The sequence below is a fragment of the Octopus sinensis genome, linkage group LG8, assembly GCF_006345805.1.
Source record: "Octopus sinensis linkage group LG8, ASM634580v1, whole genome shotgun sequence".
In the NCBI taxonomy this organism is placed as follows: Eukaryota; Metazoa; Mollusca; class Cephalopoda; order Octopoda; family Octopodidae; genus Octopus; species Octopus sinensis.
Genome location: NC_043004.1, coordinates 7,911,387 through 7,920,267, shown reverse-complemented (window position 1 = coordinate 7,920,267; position 8,881 = coordinate 7,911,387).

Genomic DNA, 8,881 nt, shown 5'->3' with positions numbered 1-8,881 from the left:
AAGTTTTTGCTCCCGCTGCTTCCGCTTCGCCAATACCCACTGACCACGAAAGCAATTTTTCCAACCGAACTCTCCAAACAGCCGAAACTTTATCGATTAACTGAAAAAGAGATAAAGAACGAGATTTATTTTTACATAGATCAAATGGCGAATACTGAGAATTCCTTACAGGTGGAAATTGTTGATAATCAACAAACTAATGAAACTCCGATGAATGATTTACCTGAAAGCTCCAATGGAAATGCGCCACGAAAAACAGACTGGATTTTCAGCGAAGAACAAATTGTTGAGATTTTCAAGCGAAAATATCAACATGATAACTTTACCTATGAAAACGAATTACTTTATCGTCAGAAAACAGGTATGTTTATGTTATACATTAACCGACGATTGATGTTAAGCGAATATATACTAAACATTGCCGTAGTTTATATGCACCGATTCTATATGTATAACTCCTTCCACCAGTTTAGTTATAAACTCATGGGACCCGTGTGTTTGTTTTTCGCTGCTAAATTCGATGATAAATTGCTTGCTGTTGAGCAAGTGATTGTCGAAAGTCAAACATATTTCCAACAATATCTACATTTAGAAAAAAACAAAACTACCATTAATCGGATAGCCAATGACTTTTTCCTTTATGAAGAAGCCCTTTTAGTTTGTTTAAACTTCGATTTTCGTATTACTCTACCCCAATCTCATATTATCAAAGTATGTAACATAATCAAACTCGAAGATAAATTAGTGAAAATAATTAACCAGTTTGCTACATGCTGTCTGATTTTAACGAAGTTCTCTCTCAAATATACAGCAAAAACTATCGCATCTATATGTATACATTTGTTTATTGAATGGGGTAACTGGAAGATTCCGTTGTCTTCCCAACAAAATCCATGGCATTTTTATATGGACACTTCTCTCAATGAACAATTATTGGATGAATTAGTGGTTGATTTCCTTGAGGTACTTCACAACACAGACACAAATTTCAAGAAACAGTTTCCCTTTTTAAACAAATCCGTGTCGCCAAGTAACACGGACAACGCGCTGAAAACTGACTAACATATTTCTACACTCTATAGAAATTACACAGAAAACCTAACAAATGATAATAGTGAGCGAAGTCCATACTCTTTCCTACATAGTAAAGTAAGAATTGAACTTATTCTCTATGGCTGTGCATATGTAACACAACCTGCTGCTACATTCAGGTGTGTTTTAATGTATATAAAATGTAAATAGACATCAATTTCTCACCGTTCTTTATTGCGACAGTTCACATGTATTTTATTCATATTAACTTTACACAGTTGAACATGGAAACATTTCTCTTTAATTCTCAATGTTCTACACTCACATTCCTCTACATACAAACACTATATCATCTCAATCGACGTCTCATTCATTTTTATTATATTTCATCAATTTTTATACGACTCTTAATTTGCTAATTATTTCCATATAAATCGTGAGTTTTTTACTTTTATTTTTAACCATTCAGATTTACAACTAACATTTCATTACTTTTAATTTGTCATAAACTTTTGTATTATAGAATAAATAATTTTTTTTAAATTTCAAAATCTTTTTTCCCTTATTTATTTCATTAATTTCTATTCTTTATTCATAAGTCTTCGTTATTATACAAGTATCAAGGTGATAAGCGCGAATTAATTTTCAGTTATTTTTAAGTAAATAGAAATATAAACAAGTGAATGTTTAGAGTAATCGATATAGTACAGTTGATGTTGTCTCTACTTTCGGAAATTTAAAGTACACGTAAAATGAATTTTGTTGATTCAAAATTGTGCCGCGTGCTGTCTTAACTCAGATATGAATTAAAGATTTGTAATCAGATAAAAATCTGTTTAAACATATGTAACTTTTTTTTCTGCTGCAGAATATTTGTAGCTGTTAAAATCTCGCTATCATTGCTGTATTCACTTTTATATATATTTCTAATAGTTTATGTTATCAGGTATCAAAATATTTCGCCACGTGGCCAATAACATTTCACAAGATTTGGTCAGATTAATTACTGACCAATTCTTATAGACTGTGATACAGGTGTCTTCGCTTTACTCTCCAAACGTTTTCTGTCTGTCTCATGCTTTCCCAAATTCTTCTGATACAAGAGCTAAATCAGAAATGACTTATAAACCCCCAAGAAATTGTGACATTTATAATTTAAACATCTGCAGTACTAGATGTGTATGCTTGTGTATATGTGTAGGAATAGTAGACGAGGCCAAAAATAATAACAAGGCGGCGAGCTGGCAGAAACGTTAGCACGCCGGGCGAAATGCTCAGCGGTATTTCGTCTGCCGTTACGTTCCGGGTTCAAATTCCGCCGCGGTCGACTTTGCCTTTCATCCTTTGGGGGGTCGATAAATTAAGGACCAGTTACGCACTAGGGTCGATATAATCGACTTAATCCGTTTGTCTGTCCTCTCTATGTTCAGCCCCTTTGGGTAGTAAAGAAATAGGTTATGGGTAATAATAGACTAAATGGTGAGTGTAAGGGTAACAACTCTGAAAGTACATGTTTCCTCTGAAGGGACATAACCCACCAGTATCTCGCCTGGCAGCGAATTCATTTACATTGGTCTCCATTTCAAATCCAACGCCACCCTCCACATCACCAATACTAAAAACACGACTAGAAACAGTTGACTGTTTTTATTTATTTGTTGCTTTCTTTATCTATTTCTTTTGACTTTTAGTTTGAAGCCTGGACTGCACTGGAACAAAATGGCGAGTGTTAAGAAGTTTTGCACTGTACCATAACGGCTCAGAGTTGATGAAATAAGTTTTAGAATGATTCTGTTGAGTAGCCCGACTTCCTTACCAATTCTCGATGGAGTTCAATGTAGTGCTTTAAGATCAACTTGATTTCAAATGAAATTCCCAGAGATGGAGCGGAAATCTTTCGAACGGACTATATTTGTGATTGGATGGAACACTAAACTCTTCTCTCAGATTTAACCCCAATCCTTGACCCCTGACCTTCAAATATTATTGCCAGAGTTGAGTGCACACTGTTGAATTAGTCTGAGGTCAAACTATACATCGTGACTTTCACCCCAGGACTCTCCAAAGCCCTGAAAAGGGATCAATGATGCTACTCTTCTTCGTTAAAAGCTATAACATAACAATTGTGTTTTAACTGATGTCAACTTGATTTTCCATTCCATTGGTGCCATGGACTATAGTTCTGTTGGTTATACATTGTCCTAACCAAGACCTGATTTCTGTGTTATCAAAATTGTTTTCAGCATCACGGGGTGTCGGTGTGATGCAAAAGATGGGCAAGGAACAAGTTGCTTTTTGTTGTGTGGTTTTATAATTTTATTTTTAAAAAGATACACCCAGTTATGTTGTAAGAGGTAAATATAAAGGTGGGCATATCGGGCAGAGTATCTGACATGAAAAAAGGCCCCTGACCACCCCACCCCACCATCCAAAGACAAACAGTAACAACACTAACAACGGTAATATTTTGCAAAGAAAGCTTTAACTTTCTAAGGAATACTTTAACAGGAATAATTCTTTTTTTTTTTTTTAATATCACAACAAGAGATATTCAGCAACAGTGCTTTGTAGCAATTTATAGATCAGTGACTAGTTGTCCCTTTGAAAACTATATATTCCAAACAGGAATTTGGCAGCACCACCTCTAGCCAAACAATTATTCTGTGCTGATGAAGAGAAATAACCGAGAAATCATGATACACAGATATTATTTTTAGCTGAGTTGGGGTGCTAGATTCCCTTGTTCGAAAATATAAGGACACAGATTGTGTCGTATAGCCAGCTGGAGACAATTGCAGCAAAATTCATCCTAAACCAGGACTCCATAATTATTATTATTATTATTTGACAGAATTGTTATGTTGGTAAACACTCTTTACTACATGAAAATACTTCTGTTCAAAAGCTACTAAATAAATTTTGAAACAAGAAAGCTCAAACTGCCGTAATTAATGAAGTTATGAGAAGTCAAAACTGAAATTTATGGTGCATCCATCAGTGAGAGAACTTCAAAACATGCTGGCATTTCATTTGGTTTATTAGTCTAGCCTTTAAGGGCAGCGAAATGAGAGAATGGTGCATTAAAGACTGCCTGGAAATATTTTAGTCATGTCCTGTCTTTACATTTAGAATTCAAACACAAAGTTGCTTTTCGTCTCTCTATGGTGAATATTCTAGTGACCAGAATTATTAGTGAAAAACTCTGGAATGAATTTGACCATTCCTAAAATGTGAAGCTTCGTGCTAAAGGCAGAAAATATGACAGAGCTATGGAGAAGAAGGCTGGACTGAGCAGCAACAATTAAATACCATACACCAATTGCTCAAAGTGTCACAGTGTGGCTGAGTAGACCTTGGACAAGTGTCTTCTGGTATAGCCTTAGGCTGACTGAAGCCTTGATTGAAATTGGTAGGCAGAAATTCCTGTTGTGTGTGTGTGTACGTGCTTGACTTTTGTTCAATGGAAGGAAACATCCAACTGAAAAGAACAGTTATTCACTCAACCAAAATTATATGTGCCAAGAAGATGCTCAATATTTCCAAATTGAAAATAAAATTTAAAAAATGAAAACAGAATTTTGTTTGTCTTTATGTCATTTTAACATATTGCCCATTTTTTTTTTTTTGGTATTTTATTACAGATTATTGAAGTGGTTAAATTAGAACAAATAGCAGATTCATCAAAACAAAATATTACATAAACCTCAGACATCCCAAGATGAATGAGGAGGTCATTTTGAAGAAAAATATTTATTTTTCTTTATTCCATTCACACAAATAAAAAAGAAATAAATATTTCCATAATTTTTAGAAAAAAACATTTTTCTTTTAAATTTGTTCAAGTCATTTCAGCTTTACTAATTTCAAAAAAAAAATTTTTTTGTATTTATAAAAGAAAGAAATTAATGAAATCAAATGAAAACCTTCAATCCCCCAAAATGATGTGTGGCTGACTTCCTCCACTCCATTTTCATAAAAATCATAAATTCTGAGCCATCATAAATCCGTCCCAAAAGTGCAGCAGTGAACAGAGATATTCAGAATTCTTGAGGATTTTGTTTAATTTTATCAATCTGTGGTCACAAAATAAAGTGTCGTTCTGCCAAGGTGGTCCCTCAAGTCAGGCAAACAAAATGTACAACTAAACATGTTAAACAAAACCACTACGAGACAATATTTCACATTGAATACCACAAAACCTACATTTTTTTTTCTTTGTCTTCTTCCGATTGAAAAGTAAAAACCATAATTAATAAGAACTTAACGAAACAAGAAAGAATGGTTAATAGTTCCATGCTGATTGAAGTGGAATTGGTTGTTATGTTATGGAGCAGATATTTTAGGGGTGTCCTTTCATTAGCAATTAAGGGGGTGGAGACTCTTTCTCTCTAAAACCCTCTCACAGTTCTGGCATTGTGTGCTTGAGTAGAAAGTGTTATTCATCACGAAATTAATGAAAATTTTAGAAATAAAATAAATAAACTCACATCATAATATAGTTAATGACACAAATCCTGATACCCAGCTGCTAAAGTGTATCCTAATCATTGCAGACCTATCCAACCTACATCAACAAACAATTATAGACAGATTCTTTTCACACAGAAAATGGCAAAAAAATGCAGACATGATTTGATATTAGACAGGAATAACAAACGTCATCAACTGACAAAATATAATTCACAAACGAGAATGGTTAAATGGTTTTACAGTCTCCAAAAGTTTGTCGCTTTTCAACATAAAATCAAAATGATTTTTCATTATCCTTGTTTTATAATTCAGTTGTGATAAATTCTGACAAAGAATGGCAAATCAAAGACCTCCAAATGAAGATCTTTTTTTAAGGTTCCAAGAAAATAATCCAATCCTTCTGAAATATTCCGAAATATCTCTTGGTATAATTCACATTAAAACTGATTCCATAGAAAACATTTTTTATCACATTTTCATTTCCCCACCTCCACCTCCTCTTCACATCCATGTTTGTTCCACTTCCAGTTATAGAAATTACAGCTTTCTTTCAAAACAAAGCTGCCTTCTGTCATTTTTTTTTTTGGCCTTTTTAATTTAATTTTTTTTTTAAATATCATACAGACAGGTAAAAAGATGGAAAATGAGCTGAAAGATGACAGAAAGATAGTGAAATGTTGGACACAATGAATTGGTTCTTCTCTCAAAATAAAATTCAAAGACATAAAAATGGAAGCCAATATTCTGAAGAGGAACATGCCCGGCCTCATCATATAACAATCAATATCTAATGCTGTTGCTATTTCATTTTCTGTATTTACCTATCACAGGTGTGACTAGAAAACTTGTTCTCGTTAAATATTCAAGTTATCATTTAAACAGACTCTCATTGTTACCAATACAATATTTGATAATGAAGCTTCTACCATTATAATTTATAGTAATAATTGTCTGCTAGAGGCACAAGGCCTGAAATTAGGGTGGACTGGGGAGGGGGTATCTGATTACATCACCACCCCATGCTCAACTGGTACATATTTTAGTGACTGCAGGTAGGGATGAAAGGTAACATTTGAACACAGAGTTTGAAAGCCAGAGAGAATGCTGCTAAGCTCTATTGTTTCCAGCATTCCAACCATTCTCTCAGTTCACGCCACCCCTTATAATTTATAGAATAACGGGATTCTTGCTTCAATATACAAACAGAGATGCTTCAACAGAATGAATTTTTCTTTTTAAAAGAAGAGAAACTGTTGTCAACCAAGACTTTGAAATAATTTCAATTTATCCAAGCTATATCTCACAAGTATTCTCAAAGATGGAACAATGGTAAAATGGCCTCCCTAGACTTTAAAGATTGAGAAAGTAGAGCAAAGCCCAGTTCACTTTCAGCACACACACACACATGTAAATGGGTGCATGCTCACACAATACAATGCTCAGCATTTAGACAGACCATACCAGGCTCAAATATTCCACTTGTTTTCCTGTTCAAATTGGCCAGATCCAGCCTCTCACGTCTATCCTACAATGCCGTTCTAAAAATAAACACTCACATCATCGAAATCTAAAAGCTAAGAGATAATGCAGGATTAATTCAAAACAATATGAACTGATAAACATTACATTTGACAGCGGAATCTGAAATGCTAAAGGGTTTATCATAAATTTAGTGAACAGAGATTTCTTTAGGGTTCATAGATTGGTACCGTTTCAGACACATTTGAGAGAGAAAGAGTAAATAAATAATTAGGAATAAACAATACTTGTGACAATGAGAAAAGAGATTTGGTCAGTATTACATCGTTAACAGACATTCGTTAGAGCAGTCTAACATCAATGCTCACTCACCTTAGTGCACGAGTGCCGAGTTTTCCCTCAACATATTGGTGACAAACAACTAGAGAATGCTTCTATGCTTTTTAATAATTCTTTAATTAAACAGGTTGAAGGAGTAATGCAAAAATTTCTTCAATTTTTTTCTTTCAATCTGCCATGTCTGATTAGAACCACTCAGTTTCACTTGATGGATTTTCACATTTCTTGCAATCAACTTCTGATCTTTCAAAAGCTGACCAGATAAGAAAATAAAACCTATATTCCAATGAATATCAATAGTTTTAGTAAAACGTTAATGATTTCTTTTTTCTTGTTAGTCTTTTGTCTAATTTTTTTTATACTTTCTCTAGTTATTTTTCTTATTTATTTATGGCAACTTTTAGCCTTTCAAGGAAGAAATTCAGTTTTGCACACAATAAAAGGGACTGTTAGCTTTTCATGGAATGAAATAAAAATATTTTATTATAACATAACAAAAAGAAAAAAAAAGAAACACATTGTTATGGAAGAAAAAAAACATGGAAAGAAATTTAGCTTAAGTTCACACACACACACACACTCTGTAAATGCATACATACACACATATATATATAGATATGTACATATGTGATTACATACACACACACACGCGCATACATAGCCACACATATATACATTGAAACATTGAGATGACATAACTTTTCAAGAAAATTGAAAAGGCTATTAACAAAGTGTAATAATAATAATAATAATAATAATAATAATAGCTTTAACATATAAAAATGAGATTGTTGAAATCTAGATCCCACACAGAAATAAATTATTAAAAAAACCACAATTGTCTTATAGTGAAGGAGAAAATCAATGTTTCTGTAACAGCAAAAAAAGCAACCTAAGAAAAGAAAAATAAAACAACTAATATTGGCAGAAAGCCAAAAAGTTTTGGGGGGGCAGGGTCAATTAGATTGATCCCAAAACATAACTGGTATTTTTATTTCTATTGACTCGAGAGAGACAAAAGTGATAGATGACCCTTGGGGAGGGGACACAAAATATAAACTAAATACCACAAGGCATCCATCATAATAATCCTTTCTATAATAAGTACAAGGCCTGAAAATTTGCAGGAAGGGGGATAGTCAATTACATCGACCCCAGTGCATGACTGGTACTTATTTCATCAATTCTGAAAGGATTAAAAGTAAAATCAAACTTGACAGAATTTGAATGCCACTAAGCATTTTGTCCAATAACAATTCTGACAGCTCACCACCTTATTAATGGTTCCTAAGACAGGCACAAGGCTAGAGATTTATGAAAAGGGAGTTCATTGATTAAATCCTTGCCCTCAGTACTCGACCGTTTCATAATATTATAAAAGCCTGGAATGGTGAAAGGCAAAGTTAACACTTGGAGAAAAGTAAGAGGTCAGAACAACAACTGCAAGACATTTGGCCCATTGCTCTGTTGATTCTACCAATCTGCCACCAGAAATTTGGTAGGAGCAAACTGTCATTTATATCATCTAACCCAGCGTATGACTGGTATGTTAGTTTATCAG